At 33.5% G+C, this 27,241-nt stretch overlaps 1 protein-coding gene across 1 annotated transcript in view; it reads left to right on the top strand.

The window, feature by feature from the left end:
• The window catches only part of LOC145671119 (uncharacterized), a gene marked incomplete in the record, with an annotated part of 396,384 nt that overhangs the window by 68,924 nt on the left and 300,219 nt on the right, over nucleotides 1-27,241 (top strand).

Here is a 27,241-nt window from a genome sequence, read left to right as displayed (position 1 = left end):
ACTATATACGGTGCATATCAAGGGTAATGAGTGACAGCCAGCGCGTGTATCGTATGTTTTAAACGTATTCACATAAAGTAATTTTGAAAAGAAAGTAAGAGAGAATACCATCATGAACAGAGAAGTCTTGTTTAGAACTCTTTGTACGACAGTGGACAAAGTCTTTTTTAATTAAATTATTGTTTCCATAAATTCTTTGGAAACCTCTTGAAAAGTGACAATTATTACTTTAGCTTTTAAGTAGAAAATTGTTCAAGTACTTTCCTTTTATTAAATATTTTTTATGTGGTTTCCAACCAAAAAAAAAAAAAAAAATACGTATATTGTTCTCTGGTGAATTTATGGTTAAATTCAACTGGTATTATTTTATGAGTTGTGCAATTACGTTTTTTGTTGAATAAAAAATAATACAACATCCGTTTCTCTTTTATAGTCCTCTGTAATTATCTATTTTAATTAATCTTTTCTTAATCATTTATTGTTTTATATATATAATATAATGATAGTAGTTATATACATACATACGTACACCATGAAGGAAATCAGTACTAAAATTTACTGCCGTAACTGTTGTCTTTTTTAATATAAAAGTCATTGAAGATAATTCTGAATGTGTTCTAATGCTGTCGCTAAAAATGATATGACACTTCTAGTTTAATATCCCATGTTTATACCCTTTAGGGTAGAGGAGACGGATGATTAATGAAAGTAAGAGAATGATTATGAAACTAATTGGTGGAATGAGAATGTGTAAGGAAACAGGAGAGCCTCCCAAAAAACATCGTCCCTTACAAACTCACATGGCCTGGATCGATCCAGGAACCCTTCACACCAAAAGTCAGCGTTATACCACTGAATCACGGTAATTATTTTGTCTTCACTCTAAAAATGTTGAGATCAATCACTGCAAACAGTTATCTAATAAGTTTGCTAATTTTTTTAAGAGTCTTCACTACAGCGAAATTAAACTACCGCTAATTTAGAGTTTTTCTGTAATATCTTCAGAACAAATAAAAATATTCGAAAAGCAGAAACGTAGTGAAATAGATTTTGCATGTGATACCTTTACCACAATTCACCTATCTGCTTTTGGTATGTCGCTGTTTACAGAACCCGCAAAAAATGCTTAATCTATCTACAGTTGCAAATCAAAAGCAGATAGATGAGTCGTGATAACGGTATCACATGTAAAATCGTGTTGTCTAGTTCACTGTGTTTCTGCTTTTCGAATATTTTTATTTGTTTTGAAGATATTACAGTACAACTCTAGAAGACCCTTAAATATTATATATCTACGTAAATAAAATTAGTGGCTATGGGATTTAATAACTATTTAATCACCTGACCGATCTCGATCAAATTTCTAACATTGATGAGCTACGGGTCTGGGGTAGTGTTTATCATTTCACTTTGACAGTGCAACTTAGGCGAGGGCGAGGGTGGGATGATAAATAACACTTCGGATGCCGTTTACATCCAAATTCAGCCTCTCAACTTGGGGGAGGGGGAGATATATACATAAAATGATCGAAAATTACCTATATTAGTGTCGAATCCATAGTTTTCGGAGTCGCTGAGATGGACAGTGACACTTCCGATGCCATTTAAATACAAACTTAGCCCCGCAACTTGAAGGAGGGAGAAGAGGGGTTTATATATATAAATGACCGAAATCGGAGAGCGCTTCAGTAATAGTAAAGAGTGACTGACTAAGGGAATATATTACTAACTTTTCTTATTTTAACCCAGCGAAGCGGGTAATTTACGGTAGCTGTCCTATAAATATGAAAATAGTAATGTTAATTGGTGTTTCTAAGTCTTCATCTGGATACCTTATTTTCTCTAAACTGTGCAGTAATGGATAGAGCTATCATCTGTTACTCTTGTTAGTGGAAACACGTATAATAAACTAAATAATAGAACAGTAATTATTGCAAATACCCTCAGTTTACTAACTTTAAAATAATGAAGAAAACAGTATATACCTTGTAGCAACGGATTGGAACTTCTTTAAAAGTTATTCACACAACAGCAAAAATTCATTATTCATTTCCCGTTTGAAAAGTTGCATTAAATATATGCATTAGCTAAACAAAAACGGGAAAAAATATTTTTTTTAAAGTGAAGTTTTGATAAAGAGAGGGGAAAAGGACAAGGAAGACGGAAGCTGATAGGAATATATAACAATAGTTAAATAGAGTAGAATTTATTCAGAAGGCGAGAAAACTATACAGAAAGTTCCACATTGAAAATGGAGAAATATTCAGTTAGTTAAGTAATGATTACGGAGGCGTTATTGTTCTCTTAAGTTCCAATCAATTTCACAATCAGTTTCCACTCTCACGTTCCACTTTTGTTTATATATTTTTTTGTTTCCTTCTCTGTCTTCAAACAAAGAAATGTGTTGCATTTTTAATTTGTATCACGTAGTTTCCTAGGTGTATCCTTTTTTGTCCTTTTTTGAGATCAATTAATAATTATTATGACAGGAGACGGACATGTTAAGGTCTTGATTGCACTGCAGGGGATATATAACAAAATAAAATAATTTACGGTGGAAGGGAATTTAAAACGATATTATATTTACAACAACTAATGTTTGTTACGTTTAATTAATCTTTCTATTGTCGCCAATATTTCTACAGATTTAGTATTTCTGAAGATCTTGTACCAGAGGTTTGAAATTTGCTTCTCTTTACTGTAATTAATACTTTATTACTTCTCTTTGCTGCTCTTTACTTTTATTAATACTTTTTTCTTGCTTCATTTTACTATTCTTTACTGTTGGTAATACTTTCTTTGTTACTTCATTTTATTACTCTGTACTGTTGTTAATAGTTTCTTTGTTACTTTTATTTTATTACGCTTTACTGTAATTAATACTTTCTTTGTTACTTCACTTTACTATTCTTTACTGTTGTTAATAGTTTCTTTGTTACTTCATTGTACTACTCCTTACTGTTGTTAATACTTCCTTTGTTACTTCATTTTACTACTCTTTACTATTGTTAATACTTCCTTTGTTACTTCATTTTACTACTCTTTACTGTTTGTGTTAATTCTTTCTTTGTTACTTCTATCTACTGCTCTTTACTCTTGTTAATAGTTTCTTTATTTTGTTAATTCTTTCTTCGTTACTTCTATCTAGTGCTCTTTACTGTTGTTAATAGTTTCTTTGTTGCTTTTTTTACTACTATTTGTTGTTGTTAATACTTTCTTTGTTACTTATTATTACTGTTCTGCATTTAAATATGAACTAATCGATGAGCAAAGCAAACCAATTTATTATTATAAAACTAATAGCAGTTTCACCAACTAATTACTTGGTTTCATCAGATACGTAGATTGTGTCTGATGAAGCCAAGTGGTTTGCTTTGCTCAGTAATAAGTTTATTTTTAATTATAGTATATAAGAGGCAAAGCTGGAATAATGGAAAACATTACTGCTCTGTATTGTTGTTAATACTTGTTTGTGCTGTTTCTTTTCACTTCTTAATACTTTCTTTGTTACTACACGTTTTGCTGTTGTTAATACTGTGTTTGGTTACATCTGTTAATACTTTCTTCGTTATTTCTTCTTAGTGTTGTAGGCACTTTCAATAGTTTCTTCTTTTCGCTGTTGTTAATACTTTCTTTGTTAATTTCTTTTTACTACTCTACTGTTGTTAATGCTTTCTTTGCGATTTCTTTTTACTGTTGCTGTAAGCATTTTGAACATATTCTAGTGTTACCATTGTTTTCGTGATTATTATTTTTTTTTCATATTAGTATCAGTACTTCATTATTCTTTGTAGTGTTACCAGTAGTTAAAAACTTGATCTTGGGTAGCTAGTACTTTGAACGTTCTTCTCAATAGTGCTAAGATTTCTAAAGTTATTTCATTGTACTGTTACTCTTATTTTTAAAACTGTTTTCGTTTCTTATGAATCGTGGTAAAATTCATACTTCTTCCTTTAGTCAAAGCCATTCAAGTAATTTGCTTATTTTCTTAGAACAGGAACAATAAAATGTGTTCATTAATTGTTTCTTACACCTTTAAAATGAAATATGTAGAGATACAAACATTGCACATTAAGAACGGAGAAAAATTACCTAATTTGCACATTGTAAAAGTATAATCAATTCAGTTAAATCATGCATATGTAGACCCTATCTATGTGCGACTAATAAGGTGAAAAGGAAAATATTTCGTTTCTGCTTTCTCGTATATTTCTTCTTTTCCCCTCCTGTGGTCTTATTTTCCGTCTCATCATGCACCACAGAATCAAAACAAGACCAAATAATAATAGTAATAATAAACCAGCTGTGCATAGCTAGTTTCTCCCAGAAAAAAAATCTCTAATAACTGCTCACGGCGGGAAGTTGGCGTGGATAACCAAAACGCCTTTTGTTAAACCTTTAGAGCACCAGAAATCCTACACAATTAATCGTATCTCGCATTGTGGTCGATGAGACTATTGTTATATTATGAATGTGTAAGTATATATATATATATATATATATATATATATATATATATATATATACTTACACCTTCATAATATAACACTTTCTCTCTCTCTCTCTCTATATATATATATATATATATATATATTAGAGAGAGAGAGAGAGACTGTCATATTTACTAGTTTGTCTTGCACTCTTTCTCAGTCTGAATTTTATTTGATTGGTCTACATCTACATCATATGTGCATAATAAGTAGAGCATATATAATAATTATTCATACTATAAGATGGAAGCTTAAAAATTTAGTTGATATTCTGTAAACTCAGTTCGGTTTACTTATGGCAAGGATTTCTTTCAATTAATACAGCAATTTCTAATTCGATACTGAAATGTGTATTTTCAGTTATTGCTTTGATGAAACAGAGTTAGTTCTTCAATAACTTGCAGTGCCACAGGAAGAAATCATGGTGGGGGGTGGGCAGGGCAAGGAGGGAATTGGCATCGTATTTGAGTACCAGTGTATTCGCTTCTATTGCGACGGGTCCCTAGTTTGCTGTTAGGTTATATGAGCTTGGGGTGAACAGTGTCAAGTTTGTGAATTTTGTCTGGGTCTTTTAGCTTCCTCCCTTTCTCATCGATTTCTCGCAAAGAATCTCTTGTTTGTTTTCGTCGTTCGTTTGATTTTTTAAAAGGGAAAAATCAAACAAGAAATATATATCATATGAGAATCATTAAACGCACCCCGTCTTGTATGGTGATAGATTTGTAGAGGTTAATGCGCATATGAAATATTATGGTGTTCAGCCCTTGTTTTCCGAGTTATGGACCATTGAAGTTAGGATTGGCTCTTAGTTCAGTTTCTCAAAAAGAGAAGAAAATCTCTCGTTGCTAGTTAAAGCAAAAGTGCATGGCACAAACCTGTTTATAGTTCGTTTCTTCAACTGAAGTGCAGTTCGTACGTAAAGAATGCTGCCCTCTACGTATGGTGGCTCGTGCCATAAATAAGTCATCGTCTGATCATACGGAAAGAGAACTTCTGGAAAAGCCCTCCGTTAACTAAATGGCCAACCAGACCTTTCATTTCAAACGATTGACAATCGCTTGTCAATTTCACGTGGAATCTTAGTTGCTACAATTCCAAACGCTGTCCTTTAAGTTAGTTGTTCTTACATTGCTTCATATCTGTTTAATATTAGTCATACTACTGGGAAGAAAGCACAGACACAATGGGTGTTAAGACATGTCAACCACGCAAATGCGGTCCAAAGAAGGATGGAAGGAGGAAGAGATGCTGTAGTAAAACTCTCAACATGAGAACATCAAAGAAATTTGCTGAACTGCACTCCTATTAAGTGAACGCACTATACTAATAACGTTGGCCACGAGACAAACACTTAAGAGGCGTAATCACTGCAAAATTAAAATATTGCTAATTTTACAGTAATTATGTGATATCTTCAAATAGATAAAAGATAATAAAAATGTAGAACAGGAGCGTCCTAGGCAATTTTATTTTCCATGATGTACCGTTATCACGAGTCACCTAGTACTTTCTGTTTGCAGTCACTTAGAAACGCAAAAATAAATGCAGATTTTCTAAATGGATGGAAATCGAAAGCAGATAAGTGAGTCGTAATAACAGTATCTCATATAAAATGTTGTCTAGCGAGCCCTTGTTCCACTTTTCGATTATATTTTATCTATTTGAAGATATCACATAATTACTGTAAGGCTGTCTCGTCTTAAGGTTATCTCGTCTCGAAATTATATCTATCTTTATTGCAAGAGCTCTGTCTCATCTCTTCTCGTGAGCAACACTAGTTATTACACATTAATTTAAGGTATAAACAAAATTTAATGTAGAGAGGGTTTGATTACGTATATTATAAATCCAGTATTATTTGTTATCTATAGTGTAGATTAGCTTTAATACCATCTCTGGTGGAATATATATATCACTGCTGGGAGAATTTTCTGTTAGAAGGGAGACCAATCATTTTGATTCGGAATGAAATCACTTAGAAAGAATCGAAAGTTTCAAGTGATTACTATTATACAGGCTACTTAACTAGTAGTTTGTGTGTGTGTGTGTGTGTGTGTGTGTGTAGCGGAAAAATTTTCGTCTATTGGTTTTTCTTTTAAAGTGGTAGAAGGAATGTGTTATATAGGACACATCACTGCTACTACATAATTTGACAGTTAACAGAAGTGTGAAACAAGAACAGGATTCTTTCCAAATGTAACAATTGAAGAAAGAAGAAAAAAAAATTAGAAATGAGAGATAGGAAAGAATGTATTCAGTTAAAGCTTACAATTATATAGATAAAGTCAAAGAGGAAAAGGTATGTAAAAGAATTTTTTTTTTTCAAATTCGTACGAGAGACTGAAAAAATATAATAATGATTTCAATGGTACCCACGCCGCCAAGTAATGATAGCTAAGATAAAAATCTTGTTTTTTTTCTTTATCTCTTTCTCTCCAGAGAATATAATATATTCTTTTCATTTCCTTTTAAAACATTTCTTTCTTTCTTTTTTCTAATTTATTTTTTCCCCTTATTCTGTCGTTGTTTTTATTTTTTTTTCTTCCACTGATACTACGTTACGTGTGAAAAATTGATACAATGAAAGACAAAATGGATTGAATTAGTCTTCTTGACTTCACGCTGGGTTTACCTTGATTGTTGACTTACAAAAAAAGAAAACTGAAAGAAAAAAACAAGGGTAAAAAAATGAGAAGAAGATAGAATAAAAGGAAAAGACAATAGGAGAAAAAATGAATTGGAAATTTTCTCTCTTTCTGAAGCTTTCAAATTCAATGATGAAGTATATTGTGTTACTGGATTTAGCTTAGCCTTAGCTTTTGTGGTTATGTATTATAAATATCACATCACTTAAGTGGGTTTTTCACACTGAAGTATACAGTCATATGATTTGTAAAAAAACAATTGAGAACATTCACATAAAAGAAACTACGCTCCATCATGCTTTGATGTGATAAGTCCTGATTATTACTGTGTATTGTACTTGAAAAATAGGGATGCGCACGAGTCGAGTCGAGACAGAATTTTCCTGAGAAAATTCGAGTCGAGACACAGCTCTTCCAATAGAAAAATATACGTTTTTCGAGTCGAGACATCACTTTTACACCACGTTTTCGAGACGAGACAGCCTCAAATCTTGTCTCGTGCGCATCCCCATTGAAAAATGTATTTATATTTGCTGAAAGCAGGAATAAACATACTACGCATAAAAGTATTCCTTAGCCATGGGGTGGCACGAGCAAAAATTAATTTGTAGGAAGAAGCTAAGGGATTGTAATTTCTTCTAGACTTATCTTTACCTGTCCTTGCTAAATTCCTCCCGAGAAAAGTGATATTCAACATTTTGCAAGTGATATGCATACGCATATATATGCATTATGCCTATTTTAAATTTTAATACCTGAAAGAAGCCGTTGAAAGCAAAAAAGAAAACTTCTACGTAAAAACATGGTTTCGCTAGACTCTCGCAGGTTTGTTTCTTGGTAGCAGATCATGTGGATTATGTTCCATGTTGAACTGCAACGATCTGAGGAAGGCAGAGTGATATAGCACCCTATGATGCGAAGATTCCATGGTTCTATCCCAAATTATGTGAGTTTATGGTGGGTAACACCGTGTTCGTGTGATTTCTGGAGGTTATTGCATCTCATTTCATGTTATTCCGCCAATTATTATTTCATGATCATTCGCTTTCACTAATCAACTTTTTCTTTAGCCTAATAGGCGTAACCATAGGACGTGAAATTAAGGTTTTCGTTTATGATTGTTATTATTATAGGAAAGATCTATACTCTCTTATCCACGATGTTAAAAAATAACTAACTACAATTTGTATGTTTTCCTTGTTTAAAGAGTATCGTTAATTCATACGTGTTACAATCATAATGTAAATAAATACGTGTATATGAAATAAAGTATTTTACAATATGTTTATTCGTTGAAAAGAACTTCGTATTATTTAAAATGCCTGACTTTTCAAGAATATATATACTGTCTTGTTAAAGTTCCGTGTGTGTATGCTTCACTTTTTTTAAACACTTCCTGGGCGTATAAAATTCACTATTTATCAACAACAAATTGGTAAGTCTGAACTGTTTCAAAATGTCCTCATTTCCATAACATTGGAACGAAGTAGGATTGCCTGACAATCGACATAAATCCGTATTCCTTTTTCATTTTATTTTATTTTTCTGAATAATGGAAAATATACAATATGGAAAAGAAAGAAAGAGGCAAGAACTAAGTCAAAATAAAAAGATTTTCTTGTGACGGAAGTAATAAAAGGCCAATAGGGCACGAAAAGACTTTCTGACAATTATTAAGATTTTTTTTTTCTGAATCGAAAATCGTGACAAAGTTTAAATGTCTGGGAGGAGGATTTGCATGCATTGCGTTGCATTTGATTAGAAAATGCTTAAATCTCCCCCTCTTTATTTTATCATTATATATATATATATATATATATATATATATATATATATATATATATATATATATATATATATATATATATATATATATATATATATATATATATATATATATATATATATATATATATATAATATTATATTATATTCAATTTTAAGGAAGTGTTTTATGGCACCCCATATATACTGTGTATATACGTATAGTGATGATGAAAAATCGCTCAATACTTCTTTTTTTGAATCATATATTGGTACAGTATATTCATTGCATTTACCAGTTACACTTATATTGCTGAAATAATGTACTATGTTCTTTCGAAATCACTCCATGTTTTCCAAAAACTAATTTCGCCATTATGGCGTTTTTCCTTTGTGATATATTTAGGTCAGTTCTATCATGAATTTTTAATAAGGATTTTCCAAGTTTCAATTAAGTACTTCGATGAAATTATATATATAGTTTTAATTCTTTATCCGATGTCATGCTGACTATACCTTTTCTCTTTGTTTTTATCATTACTTGAAGGATGCCGCCTTGAATAATGAATATTTGATAACATATATAAATTCGAACAAATGTTTATCTTCAACTTCAAATTTTCTTTGTATTTACTCCAAGTAATGCTAAAATTGTTAAGATGGTATTGAAGTATGTATGAAAATTGATTGATTGATTGATTTTGAGTTTAACGTCCCGTTCAGCAGCGAGGCTATGTGAGACGTGGACCTACTGACTAACGTGGAATCCGAACCACATGAGCTTCCGCCGGGAATCGAACCGGGTCTCTCACGCCAAAGCTATGTTTGAAAATAAAAGGCCTATTTAAAATGTTACATAAATACATAGCCGGATTTAGGAGAGGTGCACCGGTGCACGTACACCTCCCTTTGTTGTAAATATACACTGTCTAAAATGAGAAGCTAGCAGTGAAACTAGAAGCACTTTCATAAAGATTCTGTACGATATATATATCCATAATATTCGAAGTGTCCATGATTAAAGAAATTTGTGCTCTAAAGCAGCAAGCTAATTGTATACTGAAAAATTATACCGATACAAACCATCCGTGGCTCAGTTGGTAAAGTGTTGATTTCGCATTCGGAAAGTCATGGGTTTGATCCGCGAGAGACCAGACACTGAGCAATTCCAGGACAATTCTTTATTCACACCACAGATGCCAAAAGGCATTTTAAAAAGTTTAAATTTAAATCAAATGTATTGATAGTTATTGATGCACCTCCCCGTCAGAAAATTCTGGATCCGGCTCTGCATACATGTAATTCTTTCTATAATTAGTTTACCGATGGTGACTAATTCTTTAATGAGATTCAGTAAGTTTAAATTGTTTAGTGAGTTTCAGATATACTTTATTTCGGTGACTGTGGTAAAGTGTATCCTCTGAGGAAACCGTAAGAAAATAGGAAGAAAGTATGCGTAGAAAAAAAAAAGTATATCATGAGAGCTATCAACTACCGTACAGAAATTAAAAAAAAAAGAAAGAAAGAAAGTGCCGTGTATCTGAGCCGATTAGAAAGAGGCCGAAAATGCAACAAAACTAAAGCAAACATTTTGATCTAAATATTTCATGTAAATTATATATGCATACATTCATTCGCAAGATAGTAATGAAGTATTTGGTAATTATGAAACACGTCTTTCTTTCTTTCTTTCGAATATGTGTTTTAAAAGAAATAGAAAGAGAGAGAGAGAGAGAGAGAGAGAGAGAGCAAAAAACGAGAACGTGTACTAATTGGATTAATCCTCAAGTATAGTGGTTACTGATAATATATATACACATGATATGCATTTGAAGATGAAATTGAGCAACTTGCAAGTTTGTACAGGTGTTAAAACACGAAAAATCTTTACAAATTATAATCTGTGTGTCGTGATATATTTTTTTTAATGGACTCTGTAATGCCAGTAAGCATTACTTATAGATGTTTGTTTTTCTGTCGGAGGAGTGTTTTCTTTGACTTCTGCATTTTTTTAATGATTATTATTATTTATTATTTCAAGATAGGTTTCGTAAAAAAAAATCTCAGATGAAAGAAGAATTATGATTAGCATTTAGTTAAAAGTTAACATTGTTAAATAATAATAACATGTCTTAACTTTCTCATCTGCTGCTTGTGAAAAGAGTGCTTTTCCTGCTACTATTTAAGGATTCATATAAGCAAACAAGAAGCTATATAAAGTTACAATCTAGTAAATTCTTCCAACTGTAATTAATTCAAGTTTCTAAAGTGATAAATAGAAATCTCCATGTAAAAGTCTTGAGAAAACATATCACCATGTTTACAAAAATGTTCTAACATTTTTCCTAAGACTTGTTATGTATACTTAAAGATTTTGTTTCTACCGCCCACAGTAGTTATACGCAGTTTTTTTTAACGTTATTGTGAATGTATAACGTATTGTCTCTTTACATATACACTGTATACACAATAATTTGCTTTCCTGTATCTTATCTTGTAGTTGTACAACAGGTGTAATAACTAGCAGTAAATATGGGATTTTAAAACCAAGGCAACATATATTAGTATATGCATAAACATACATTTGTAGAAACTTAAAGGGGTTTTGCTGTTATGTGTGAGTTCTGAAGTAGAGACAAACTAAGTTAAGAATATATGATATATTCATATTTGTTTGTCAAGTTTATCATTAAGCGTGGAAGATACTTGCTTTTCGTATATGCATCATGTGTGATCCTCCTTGTATTTACCAGTACGCTTTACAAATTATTGTACTGTTCTGTTTATTTAGTTATTTTGTACAAATTATAACATAAAGTTTTTTTCTTGCCATTTATACATGTTGGATAATCGTGTCAAGCACTTCGTATTCTCGCCTTTTAATTTGAACCATAAATTAACTGAAAATCCTTTTTATTACCTCGGATTCAACATACAGCTTTACGTATGATTTAGGGAGAGAATCTGTACGTACTGCATTTCTTCTCTTCTGTAAAAATGAACTTCCTGCTTATATACATATGTAATACAGTTTCTTGTTTTATTGGTTTGAATGTCAACAATATTCATATGCAGTAGATATTGTTTTACTATAGTAAAAATCCATGTTAGTTTCGTTGATCTGCTCTGTTAATGTAGTAAGGTTACCTGCGAGATAAGAATTGAGGTTGTTTTATTTGAAAAAGTGGCATGAATAGTGTTTTCCACGAGACGAGACAAGAAATAATGTTTTCTCGTCTCATCTTGAAATTTTGTAGTTTTATTCCGATTCTTGAAGAATTATTTTTCCATCTGGCCTCGATTCTCAAAATACTTTCTTGTCTTGTTTCGTGAAATTATGTACAATTTTTGTCTTCTGACTTTTTCCCCTATCTCATCTAGAGGTTATCAAAATTCTTCCGTGTGTAACGAGAGGCCCACCAACAGCGTGATATAAGAGTATTTCAACCATATTTATTATTGGAATAATTATATTATGTAATGACTTTAAACGTTGATAAATACTCATCATTGTGTTCATCCAATCACGTTATCAATTTATAGATTTTATAGTATGAATTGTGTATAACACTAAAATAGTTTTTAACATGTGAACTATTTGCTCATCGGACTTGTGAAATCTCTCTTCTCGTCTCGAATTTGAAAGGACACTTCTCCTTTCATTCTCATGGACAAAACTAGTCATATAACTGATATTTCGTCATCGAAATTATCTTTCATTTCGTCTCGTTTCGTGAGCAACGCTAAATAATAGTTAAGTTGGTTAGAGTTATCTTTCCATTTAGGTATCAAGACTATACGAAACATAAGAGTAGTTTAATGTTGGATGCGGATCAGGTGAGTAGTCTCACAGAAAATGGAATCCGGGTCTCTCGCGCTAAAGGCGAGACATCAGGCCACACGTTAGGACTAATATATTTATATTGCGCTACGCTTTATAATAAGAACTAAAGCGTGGGGCACAGTGAATGGCGTGTGGGCTAGGCGATGACGCGGTCGTGTGATAAAAAGGGTGTGGCTAAGCAGACCCATTACAGTGCGAGCAAGTGAGCACGTTACAGATACTTGGTGGTTTCTGGCAACATTGCAGCCCCTTGACATGCTACACAATATACACTGTCCCTTAACATAGGAAATTTCTCTGCGGAAAAAGTCGTCCTTCATTTCCAAGTCCAAATTCCAATTTTAATGGCCCATAAGTCGAGAACCAAAGACATGTACATCATAGTATTTAATATGCACACTAAGCTCGTTCCAATCTATCATCCTGACAAATTTCGTCAAAATCAGATGACTTTCATTGATGATGTATGATACTGGCATACGATACATAAGATTATTTTCAAAAGGGAGTATTTCGATCTTTTTCAATCTTTGGAGTGCAATGTTCCATAATTGAGAATTTCATAGTAGAAGTGAAGGAACGAAGTGGATATATTTCTTTACATGATTAACTTTACGTTGTGATTTCTATTAAAAACATTTCCGTTTGAATACACCCTATCGCGTAATACTTTATAGAGTTTGTGCAATAAATTCAGAAGGTCAATTTAACAAAACATTAAAAATTGAAATGTTTCCTTTTGAAAATAAGTTCCTCATATAAAACTTATACGAAGATTAAATATTAATATTAATAATAATAATAATAATAATAATAATAATAATAATAATAATAATAATAATAATAATAATAATAATAATAATAATAATAATAATCTGTATTTTTGCAAGCAAGCGTAGGCACCGTACAGTTCTACAATCCTAATATCTTTCACATTACATAATGCTTTTCACGGAGGTTCTTGCCCACTAACAACCTAGTATTAACACCCTTTTTCTTGACAAAGATTGATTTTTAAAAATTAAGAAAATGAACTTCCACGATGTATGATGCGTGTTGTGTACATATATACCTACCTGTGTGTGTGTGTGTGAGTAAACTAAACTAGTTGTGTTATCAAACTCCGGTAGTACATTTGCGTGTTTTAACGTTTCATGCTTCACTCACATGTGAATGTGTCTCTGTCACTCACTCGCTTATTTCTGTCTCGCTTCCCCTTTCCCCCCCTTTTTGTACATTTATTTGTGTGTGTTTGTGTGTGTATGTCTTTTGAATATACGTGTGAAACAACAGAATAATCCATTTCTGCACCCAATTCTAAAGAAGAGGCCGACTCGTAAGTATTGATTATGCGAGCAGCACATAAAACGAGTAATAATAATAATAATAATAAAAACCTTTAATTACACGCAGGTTATTCTTGTCATTGTTATTATTATTATTATTATTATTACTTTACATAAAGATCAATATTGAGAATTCCCAGAATTTTTAAGTTTTTATTTTTTCGTGATCGTCAAAATTGGAGCCGTCTGTAATAATAGGAAAGAAACCACTGTAGGGTTATTTTAAACAAAAATAAAATGTGCAGCTCTACCTGCAGGTCATGGGCCCCCGAAGAAAATTTTCGAGGGGGGTATATCTCCCTGGTTACTATATTACGTCTGGTATGTTTTATTTGTATTAAGAAAATCTTAAGAAATTTAATACATTTTAGTGAGCCAGTTAGGGGCCTCTTTTCCGCTTCGAGTGCCCATGCCGCTGGTGTAGTGGTTCCGGGTTCGATACTTAGTGGGAGAGCATTATTGAACCCATTACGGTGGTTCGGATTCTACCTCATATAGTCTCGTGCCAAAAATGTCAGCTGGATTCTTTTCAGGGAAGGAGAGGGCAAAAGACTGATACGCCAGCGCAGTTGCGAATATACATACTGTTTGATACATGCCTACATAAAATACTTAATGCAAAATAACAATTACATAACAGTGCTTAACTTTGTTAACTACAACGAATGTACTATAGCATATAATGTACTACAGTATATAATATATTAAATACTACAGAATGAGTAAACAAGTTTAATAGGTTCTGATATGTATTTCGAAAAATTGAGACCCTTCGAAAATCTAGGGGGGGGAAGTAATTGCCACCTTATGGATCCATCTTGCTGGGGGCCATGCTTTGTGCTGAAAAGAGATGCTAAATTTTAATAAACAATTAAACAAACAAAAATTGTGCTCAATAATAGGCTAGAAAAGAGAGCATAACGGATTCATATTTTTCAAAGTTAACGTTTTCGAAAAAGAATAAATTCGCTTATAGTAATAATAATAATATGGTTGCTGAATTCATTTTTAGCCCAACTAAGGTTTTTCATAATCATAGAAACGAATACATTACCATAAGCTAACATTTTAAAAACAAATGAATCGACCGTAATAATGAGAGAGAGAAAAAGAGAACAATCCTGAATTAACATTTTGGAACAAAAATTGTCTCTAATATCTTAATTTCAAACTTTTTTTTAAAGAAAAATATTTGTTGTTTTAGATAAGAGTCATAAATCTTGCAACATTTCCACAACCCAAACAGCATGCACGTGTTAGAGCATATATCACTTCGGGCCCGGGCCGGGCTCGGGCCATGAATTTTTAAATATACAACCATATTTCTCGGGTCTTTTTGGGCTTAACTTTGTGAATACTGTACAACGATATATATTGCGCCGTTTTTTCTGGAGAACTTTTAAAGTACAACTGCAAAATTAAACCTTTAATTGCTGTAAATAAAAATATAATTTTGACTTAATTATTAAGTTTCTGTCATTCGGGCTCATTTGATTATCACACGAGCTCGGGCTGGGCTCGAGCCTAAATGCTAAAAAATAGTTCAGACTCGGGTCGGGCCTCACATTGTAAATTCACGGGCCGTGCCGGGCCGGGCACGGGCTAAAATTTCCGGCCCGTGCGGACCTCTAGCGCGTGTATACGCTCACGCCGTGATCGACCGTAAGTACAAGGCCCAAGAGGTAGTGCGGCAAGCGACTATTTGACACGGGAGTCGTCACTCCGACAGTATCGTCAGTAATTTTTTTTAGTGCAGTGATGATGAGTGCTTAACAACGCCTGATGTGTGAATTGTTACTATATAAGTTCGAACTCAAGCATAACACTGTGGCAACAGCAACTCAAAACATTTTCCATATGATATTTGAAAACTCAGTTCTCTTTCATCATAATCTCTATACCCTTACACTTTAGTACGTTAAATTGTATAAAATAAATTATCTGAATAACTTATTTGTTATTATGAATTATTTATTTGTTTGTTTGTTCTTATATTAGCTGGCAAGGCTAGAACCATTAGACCCTCTCTTATATTTAACTAGATTTATCACATTATACGTAATAAATTGTTAGATTTGTTAGATATTATAGTATAAACTGGCATTCAACTATATCTGCAATATTGCTCAGAAATAAATAAGTAAATAAAATTACAGATTTTCAACACAGAGATAATGTGGTGGGAAAATCATTTAAAGTATCAAAATAGGAACAAGTTATATTCTTATAATTGTTCTTATTTTAACGAACGAAATGCCACTTCCGCAGGTAAAGGATGTCACATATTCAGTACCCACACGTCCAATTTACATTAATAGTATACCCAATAATGTACAAAGAAAGTTTGAAAAGTCACTTAGCTTCTTAAGTCTCGGAGATCACAGTCAATGTGTACTTGTACGCTTAGTTTGCTCGTAAGCTTATTAGAATGAATTTCTACATTAACTCGGCAGTAGATAAACAGCCAAATTTTAATCTTGCAACCGAACAGTGAGATTTATATCAGAGAAAAACTAAATAAAAGATATTGAATGAACATTCTACTCCTGTATTTTTTATTAGCATTTGTATATCATATGTACAAAAAACATGAAAAAGAAAATCGACTGATGAAATGATTTGCATATACATAGCATTATATATATACATATATACATATATACAACCCTTGACAGAAATACAAGAATAAAACAAATTTTAAAATGTCGCATTTTAACATATCACCAACGATTTTTTCAACTTACGGAGCATTGATACAGTATATAGTATATGCGTACATATGTATGCAGATTATGCTTTATTCAATATTCAGACCATGTTTGATTATACTGTACAACTGTATATGTATTTTGTCCCCAAATCTGAACAGCTGTGGTTTTTTGGTTATTGTAATCTTCTGGCAGTAAATCTTTATAGTACTATATGCTCGTATGAGAGACAAGTAAGGGGAAAGGGCAGGGGTAGGGAGATTATTTAAATACAAAACTTTTACTACGTTCTAAATTGAAATGCAATGTTTAAAAATATCAGTCTCCCTCTTACTCTCTCTTTCTCTCTGTCTATATATATAGTGTGAGAGAGAGAGAGAGAGAGGTAATGTTATTTCTAAAAGATATACTGTAAATATATGTATATATTTGGTTCCCTTTTCTTGAACAAAATCTAAGGTAGACAGTATATATCTGGGGCTGAGAGGTAAACTATGCCAATTCACTTTTTGACCGAATTTGAGTTTTTTTTTAACTTACATTAGTATAAGGGACACTAGGAAGGTTTTGAAATGTGGACAACTGAAACGCAGAAAGTGAACAAGTTCTCCGACAATAAACAATCAACGCAATTCAACAAATTGTCTTGAAAACACTTTTTCGCTTCTCCTGTGATATATATATATAACAAGTTATTTACGACTTTTGGACATTTGCTGAATTATTTGTATATAGCCTAGTGCAATGTTTCATGACATTACTGTAATTGAAATCTGAATCATTTATTCCAGGTATGAGAATAAAGAAAGAAAAAAAACGGAATGTGTATGTATAATTGTACGTCAATAGGATGGAACAGTCTCAATGCAAGAAGTGAAAGATTAGGTAGAAGAGGGTATAAGCAATAAGACTTGAATTTGTTTTTGTTTTACGGAGAATGAAAAATAGAGAGAGGTAAAAAGGCAAATGGTAGCACTCGCGTACTTTCTGTATGTAGTTTGATGGTAAGGGACCCAGAGCCCGCGCTGTAGGGATGGAAGGGGGCTGAAGAGGAGGCGGTGATCGTTAAATAGAGGAAAACTACGGGGTGCAAAGAGAGAGGACTTACGCTAAAAGGGGAGATAGGGGGCAGCACCAGCTGCTATCCGATGGACGAAACACTGAAAGAGGAAAAGCATGAAGAAAAGAAAGAAATGAGAGATCGGAAAGATATTTTATTTTTGGCTTTCTTTTTTTATTTCTTTGTCTGTCTGTCTGTCTGTATATATGCATGTATATATACATACACACATTTATATATGTATGTGTGTGAATATATGTGTGCCGTGTCCACCAATCGTGGTTAACACCCAGAAGAGATTTTGGTGGTTTGTGATTGGTCAGAATTTTGTTTCACTCTTGCTAATGGGAAGAACGAAAAAGAATTGACGAGACTTCCCGAGAGAGAGGATGAGATGAAGAGGAACAGAGAAAAAGAAAATCAAGCAACTTGGCACGATTTGAGGTCCCTTGTTGAATCTTACAGCTACTGCTTTTATGCTATTGCAGGGTTGCAAGTGGAGTTTAAAGTATCAGAGAACAAGGAAAGTTTTTTTTTTTTTTTTAAATCATGTGATTGTTAAAAGAAGTTAGAAGTTGTTAGATAAAAATAATGTGCATTTTTCAGAAAGGAGAAAAAAACTTTGTATAAATCTTCAATGGTATTATTTGTTTTAAGAGGCCTAATCACTGTGAAATTAAAACACCGCTAATTTTACAATAATTATGTGATATCTTCAAATAGATAAAAGATAATCGAAATGTGAAACAAGAACACCCTAGACAATATTACTTTGCATGAGGTACCGTTATCACGAGTCATCTAGTAGCTATCCGTTTGCAGTCGTATAAAAACGCAAAAATAAATTCTATTTTCTTTCTAAATGGCTGGAAATCGAAAGCAGATAAGTGAGTCGTGATAACAGTATCTCACTTAAATAAAACTGTCTAGGGGAGTCTTGTTCCACATTCCGATTATTATTATTTTTTAAAAATCTATTTGAAGATATCACTTAATTACTGTAAAATTAGTGGTATTTTAATTTTGCCGTGACGGAGTCCTCTTAAGTAGTTTATGGTTTGCTTATCCTGTTTGTAAGTGTGTCCGTCTGTCCGGAAGACCAAAAAAAATATCAATAACTACTCGAAGGATCATCATCAATTTTGGCCAGAATGTTGATGATCAACAATTACGAATCGAGTTTGTTGATGCAGCTGATCCATGCAGTTGATCCGAATGTATGCCCTCCCCCCATGTATGCCCATAGGGAGGTATTATAGATTAAGTTGCCATTGGTAAAATATGCAACCAAACTGTACATAAAGGTCTGTCGTTGCATACCATTCAGTCACTGTCAATATTCAAACCAAATTACTTAACGTGGTGTACACGTGATATTGCTACTATATTTGTTTTAAGTTTCAATATTTTGTAAAACACAGTTTTCGCCTTTTCATTTAAAAAAAAGATATATCAATCACACGGACAGTACATGTTATACATGATCTCCAAAATTCACCGAATCTTGACCAAACTTGAACAGAATGAAAAGCACTTACCATCCCTTGAACATGCGCAAGTAATTGTACAATATACTACAATAATAAATCTGTAAATACGGTTTAAATATCGTTGTATGCACACCCGTTGTGGATCTCTCGTTACGCGGTGGAAAGGATTCTGATAACTTTTATATGAAATTGAAGAAGAAAAATCAGGACATAAATGTTGTACATAAATCTACATAACAAGACGAGGAAAGGCTTTCCGAAAATTGAGAGGATACTAGGTTAGAGACAATTCTTCGAGAGTCGAGACGAGACGAGAAAACTTTATTTTTCGTCTCATAGACAACACTGCTTTGGACGTCGTAGAAAATTTTCGCAAAATAATAATAATAATAATAAATTGCTATGGAGAACAAAAATTACAAGAAAACATACGGAACAAATCTGGTAATCGTTAATTTAAGGTTGAACCAGCGGCGATAGTCTGTCTTCAACATTGGGGGGAGGGACGGGTAAGAGCGCTCTCATATTTTCTTAAAGCGATATTCAAAACATTTATGAACTTGAGAAACAGTGCTGTGGAGGATCAGGGGTGCAGAGTTGTTTTCAAGATTGGGAGGCGGGCTGATTTGAAGCTTATTCTGGGGCGACATCAATATCAATTTTATCTCACTTTCGTTTGTGGCAATCGGGCACAAATCATCACATTTCCTTCCCCTCCCCCTCCAAAAAAAACACGTTTCAAATGGGATTATTAGGGGGCAGTCCGCCCAGTTCCAAGATTGGAGGGAACATGTCGCCCTCATTCCCCCGGGATTTGCGCCAGTGGGTTGAACGTTACGAACACGGTGTGTGTTTATAATAAAGATTTGATAAATTCAAGCAAGGAGGATTTTTTTTTCTCGTTACTAGTGACAAAATATTGAAACAATACAGTTTTTTTCTAGTTCATAGACCCAAAAATGGCCATCTTTATCGAAATATCAGTTACGCGTTTGGGTTATATATGACACAAGTCGGAAAGCACGTGAACACAATAAAATGTTTTTTTTTTTTAAAAAAAAAGTAAATAAATGGAAATAGAGAAAAAAACGTGATAGTAAAATGATAAAACTTTTTTTTTTTTTTTTTTTTTTTTTTTTTTTTTTTACTATTGTGTAAGATTTGAATGTTATTGGAAGTTAGTTACACGCTTTTCTAAAAGAATTATGTTTATATACCTTTGTAAATTAGAAACATAGGGAACTACATATGATAAAATGGTTGAAGAGCTATAAACATAAATGTCTTCATTTCACGGTTTTGTGTTTTGTGATTTGATTTTCATATCTTAAAGAAAGAAAAAAAAAAGAAAGAAAGAAAATGACGAGATTTTTCACGTTTCATGTTAGTATCGTTCAGTTGTGATCTTACGTAACATTTTTTTTTTTCGTGTTGTATAAATCTTATGGTTACAAATTACAATATACTATTATTTCGCATTTTTTGTCATGTTTTTTTTTAACTATATATTGAAGAAAAACAATATCTGTTGTTAGTTTGGTTGAATTTTCTAAGCACTTTCTGAGGATATATATTACTTTTGTGTTACTATCATCCTGAAACATTGTGTTTTGAGATGTGAAAAAAAAAAAAAGAATGATATACAGAATTTATTGCCTGTGACCGCTTCTTCCAGAATACAGCACGCGATGTTTGAATTGTTTCGAGCGCCGCGATATTTTAAAGACAAAGTTATTAGTCATTTTGTTGATATATATATATATATATATATATATATATATATATATATATATATATATATAACAAAAATTAATTAAGGGAAGATAACAGGAAGGGCAATAACGGACGAATTTAAGTTAGATTCTTCATTAGTTGATTAAGAATTTCGGGATATGTAGGAAAACAGGAAAAAGAACAAATTAGTTTAACACATAACGTGCTCCACTTGTTTGTTGCTACCATCATCAAAAATTCACTGTATTTCATTGAATTATCTTCTAACATAAGTGAATTAAGTACAAAAGTTGGAAGTGGTTGTCGTGTCCGAACGAAGATATCTATAGTATGAAGCACGTCTTATGCTTCAAAATTCCTCATAAATAAAGGAATATGGATTTTTCTATGTTAATTTTAACGCGTTTGTTTTACCGAAAACATCTTTGCTTTGTCCGTGTTTTCGGGTGACAGGATATCTCAAGAACTACTTGAGGGATTACCGTCAGATTTGGTTAGGGTGTAAGGACCTGGGAATAAAAAGTTCGTCGATAGAGTTGATTCCAAGATATGGTTAATCAAAGATAGCTTCCCTATGTATTCCTATGGGAGCAAGTATGGATATCATCGTTGCTTGATAAACTACAGGCAGTGCTATTGAGATTAGCAGGTTCGTATAATTCTCAGGATGCCAAAGACTTCTATCTGTTGGTGGAATACAACATTAAAATAAAACTAAATGACCTTCTATTCGACAGACCTGAAAACTTTAAAAAATTCTTTTTCAAATATTAATTCACTTTAAAGTACGTGCACTTAATTTAATTTGAGATAAAATGCCATGTTTTAGCCTAGGCTTGAATAAAATTTAGCTTTCAGGCAGTTTGGTCCCCAAGAAAAGAACAAAAAATAAGTGTCGTTTTTCTTAAAAAATGTTTTTTCCCCTAAAATTCGTTGTTCAACTTTCGAAACACATTAAATTTCAGTCTATCAAAAATAGAAGATGATGATAAGAACTTTCAGTTACTTACAATTAAAGGTATCAGTTCAGTATTTGCCCCGAGAAACTGAAGAAATACATGGAAACTATATTTTAACTCATACCAGGATGGCAGACCGAATTTTTTCTGAGCTTCCTTGTGCGGTTAGCGGTTAGCGTACGCGTCTTTGGTATGGGAGACCCAGGTTCTGATCCCACGATAAGCTGTAGATCCACCTCTCATATAACCTCGCTACTAAAAGGGACGCTAAACTGAAAAAAAAAAAAAAAATTCAAATCAAATCCCAATAATTTCTTCTTCTTAACTTCATACTTTTAAAAAAAATAAAGGCTCCCTTCATTTTCTATCAAGGTATCTCGATTTACCAGACAAATGACATTTTTTTTAAAGTTGTGTTATATGTGGCTAGCGCATCTGCTCCCATTGACACTGGTTTTCCAGACTTGGTATTTCCTACTCACTTACTTAATCAGGCTAGATCAACAGAAAAATGAGCTAGTCTATTACCAGGAATCGAACCGAATCCTACAAACTCGAAAACACTAAGACTATATGAGAAAAAAAAATGAAATGAAATCTTTGAGTTTTACGTCCCACGGTTATGCCGGTTAGGCTAAAGGAGACGGTGATTATGAGAAATGAATGAAATGGTGGAATGAAGAAAGTGGGAGGAAACGGGAGAACCCCGAGAAAACCCACGCACACGGTGTTTGTCCACCACAAAGTTCACTTGGCGGGAGCAGGGTTTGAACCCGGGACCCCATGCACCAGAGGTGAACGCTCTACCACTGATAAGACTATATGAGACGTGGACCCTGCAGCTTAATGTGAGATTCGAACCAGAGCTTCCACTGGAATTCTGGGAATCGAACTGGTGTGCTGTTGTATCATATTCTTACTACTATCCCCAACAAGTAAAGAAAAAAAATTGAACCAAGCGGAATTTAAATGAATCTGTAACACCTGTCCTACTCACTCTGGTGCATGAGACTTGGTTTAGTACTTACTAATGGAAAATTTAATGACATTCTTAATCCAAGCCTCCAGTGTGCAAATAAGCAAGAATTAAGAGGTTTGAACCTCACTGTACTCCCTCCCCCTTTATATAGACGTTAATGATCGTTATCTGTGATCCAATTTTGATCGATCTACATTTAACTTGCGTAGTAAGCTCAGTTCTCTATTTTAATTAATTCGAGAAGCGTGTACAACACATAACAATACCGTTCTTTTGCGACTAAGATAAAAGAATGTACAAGGGTGATGGCCTTGTTTGATTCAAGCATGCAAGGTGTGGTTTATATTCTCTAGAAAAGGTATCGGTTGGGGTCTACCTCAACGTCAATCGTGTTCAAATCTTGAAGCTCCTTCCTTTTGATATCACCTATATCCTTGTTGCTTCTGCCGCATTAGATTACTTATTCAAGTGTTGTTGCATTGTTGATAATGGTGAGGTAGCTGATGAGATGAGAGAGGGACAGCGGACACTGTATATAGGGTACACTATGCTTCAACACAAGATTGTTTGTGGTTTGGGGTCGTGAGGGTCAGGTCGAGTTCCAAGGTCAACCACATTCCACTGAGGGGCGTACCCTGCATACAAAGTGTTACCAGGTTACCGCAGACAAGTAGGGGGTGTGACGCTTTAACTCCTCCTCTTTTTTTTTTTTTTTTTTTTTTAACTCGTTCTTGACTGATTATTGTTTTCATCTATCTCCTCTCTCTACAATATTGTCAAACGTGATACTTAAAAGGAACCTTTAACACACATTGAAGCAATTAACTCCATTAGAACAATAGAAATATTTTTAAAATATTGATTGTTCTGAGTCGATTTTTGCATTCAGCATCTGACATATATACGACAAATCACGTGATTAAAAATAAATAAACATATTTTGAATCAGACGAAGGTTTATCGGCACAGACACGAAAGTTTGTCGTTGGATGTAGTTTGTTTCTTCAAACGAAGTGCAGCTTGTGTATAAAGAATGCTGCCTCCTACGTGTGGTGGCTCGTGCCATAAATAAGTAATCGTCTGAGGGATCTTGCGGAAAATATTCCCGATAACTAAATGGCGAAGCAGAACCATCATTTCAAACGATTGACATTCGCGTGTCAACTCCACGTGGAGCCTTAGTTGCCACAGTTCCAAATGGTGTCCTTTAAGTTAGTGCTCGATTCCCTCTTCTTAAGACCAGGTCCCTTGTTCTTGCATTGCCTGACATCTATTTCATATTAGCTATAGTCTTGGGAAGAAAGAACAGACACAGTGGGTGTTAAGACGTTGCAACCCCTCAAATGCAGTCAAAAGAGGTTTAGAGAGAGGAAGGGATGCTGCTATAAAAATCAGCATAACTTGAAAGAAATTTGCTGAACTGCACTTTTATTGAATAAACGCACTATACTGCATGGTACTGTACAATCAAAATCCAGTCAAAAGTGTCCGATTCGTCTCCCCAGAATCCATCCAAATTATTTCGAGAAAACCCACGGATACAATATTGTCCACTTGAAAATCACATTGCCGGGGATGGAACTAAGAACTTCGTGCATCAGAGGTGTGCGCTCGACTACTGGGTCACCATGTACCACATGCGTTGTGCTAACCTCTGGTGTGCGAAAGAAAACAGAAGAAATACGACATTTGTATTTTGCACCAAATAAATAAATTTATTAGTGTGACAAAAGGGTGTACCTAGATAAATAAATAAAAAGAAACCAAATTCATTGGCAAAAGGTCTACAAACCTTTCTTCTTTTTGTTTTCTTTCTTTCTTTTTGTTATATATTAAAGAAAGATAAATAAACATGCCTAAAAGTTAGGGAGTTTGCTAAAATGTTGGTACGAGTTAAGTTATTGATTGGAGCAGACTGGCCCCCGCCTGACTTCTATTTTTACCGTTTACATGACCACATGGTGAAATGTTGTTTCTAATGAGATAAGTAGAAAAAAGAAAAAGAAAAACTGGTACATTTATCATAGAAAGTACATATGTACGTTTTCTTATCCAATAATTTTTGTCGGGTTTTTACTTGGCTGGCATCTGATTAGCATTTGGAAAAATGGAAAAGAAAAAAATAATTTTTCTTTCTCAGTTGAGTTTAATGTAAGTATGTGGTCAGATAATAACACTCTGGAGAAAATTGTACTATTTATTCTGGCTAGTGTTGGCAGCTCCAGCGGTGTTTCCTGTCCGCGGGTAATCCCTGTTCGGCTTTTGTTTTAAAAAATGATTATAGTGTAGCCAGATGTATAAAAAATTCCTGTTACAGCAGTTTCTTAATTTGAGGATTTCAGTATTAAGACAAACTAGAGTTGCCTGCAAGACAAGAAAGAGACTACTTCATCTGAAAGAAAACAAAGTGACGTGAAAGTGATCGGTCGTCTTGTCTAATGGCCAACACTAAAGCGAAGTTTGTAAATATTTAGGCCTACAAAAAAAAAAAAAAAAAAGTTGGTGAATTCTCCTCAACCCCAAGCAGCCGAGTAACTCGTTATTTCTGCTGGCAAGGAGAAAAGTCACCCCATTTCCAGTTCGGTGTCCGATAGGAGTACGTTAATTTCGGTTTATTATTATTATTATTATTATTATTATTATTATTATTATTATTATTATTATTATTATTATTATTATTATTATTATTATCCTTTTAATTAAAATGACCAGAATACGCATTTTCCCATGTTTTTTGCAAAGTCATTACCTACCGTACTTCTAAAACGTCCAAAACTGATTCTGATAGGGAAATCAAAATGAATTCTAAGACTTGAATATTTTTTTTTATGGGAGGGAAATCAAAATGAATTCTAAGACTTGAATATTTTTTTTTATTGAAACAAAAAATATTTAACATTTATGGAAGACAGCGTCTGGTGGATATGTTTGTCGTATTGTTCGTATTTTTCACCTCGTACTGGGAATGATAAGTTATTTTGGATTAGCCAGTGCGTGATAAAGCTGTGAACATAGCTGTTATTTCTTGTTTCTCACGCGAAATCCGGGCTCGATTCTCGGCGGGAGCTCATATGGTTCGGATTCCACGTTAATCAGTAGGTCTACGTCTCATACAGCCTCGCTACTGAACTTGTTTCTTTCTATGGAAATTTAAATACCTTTTAATTTTTAAGTAATTTCCCCAAGTTCTCTGGTTACTTTAAGATAGTGTGTCAGGGCCAAAACTGGTTTAACCGGAAAATGAATTTTAAGACCGCACACATCCAAATCAGAGTTGATAATCTTTTTCTGGGTTAAAGTTTAGCATCTATTATACATTATAAGAAATAAAACTAACAATTGTTAATTTAAAAAAAAAAAAAAAGAAGCTGGAAAAAGAGTATTATTTGAGACGATTTATTGTACAAATTTGACTTCTGCTTTCCTCATCACTTTGACCTTAATAGTGAACAATATAGTGTCGTTCGCAGGGCATTAGATCTTTGCGTCAGGGCTTCAGTTAAGGGAGGCAGAGAGAAATCACCTCTTACCTGAGTTTTGATATATTTTAGTCAATAATATAGTGTATATATTAATCAAAACCATGAAATTCTACTTTTATGAAGTCTTCTCCACCCTCTTCCCCGTTCTTCCGCAGCAAACCAGATATGTCGCTCCTTGTTTGGATGTACCTTTCCCTTGCAATACTTGCAGAAAAAAAAAACACTAACCACGGAAAAGACTGTAAAACTTGTAAGAATTTCGGAGAGATTTCCTTGATGCTTTCGGAGAAAAGACTGGTCTGGCATCACTGCTTATTTAGAAAGAAGTATTTTTTTTTCTGAGTTATGATGGTACAACAACGCCCACCCCTGAGGCATGACCTAACCATATCTTTTTTATATACATAGAAGAGTTTAGTTTGTATGAGTACAGCTGATGGCGAGAGTGACCTATCCGGAAGGTATCTTTCTCTTTCTGTGATTGCAAATCTACTGGAAGCTGCCACACCTGAAGAACCCGAATAAGCATCACCTTCTGCAGGTGATTTATTGGTGACTGGAAATGGTTGTCAAGAGCCTGAAGACGAGGGAATATGCGGACACACCTTTTGGGGCGGTAGGAGGGCTGGTGTGCGAAAGAGAGATAGTGGTCATTATTTCGTCTCTTGCCTCCCTGCTGGGGAAGCCCCCGTCTTGTGCCGTGTGATTGAAAATGAGTTGTCTTTTTTTTTTTTCCTTCT

This window comes from Thermobia domestica, chromosome 15, assembly GCF_964235325.1.
Source record: "Thermobia domestica chromosome 15, izTheDome1.hap1.1, whole genome shotgun sequence".
NCBI classification, from domain to species: domain Eukaryota; kingdom Metazoa; phylum Arthropoda; class Insecta; order Zygentoma; family Lepismatidae; genus Thermobia; species Thermobia domestica.
This window is presented reverse-complemented; position numbering and strand designations above follow the sequence as displayed.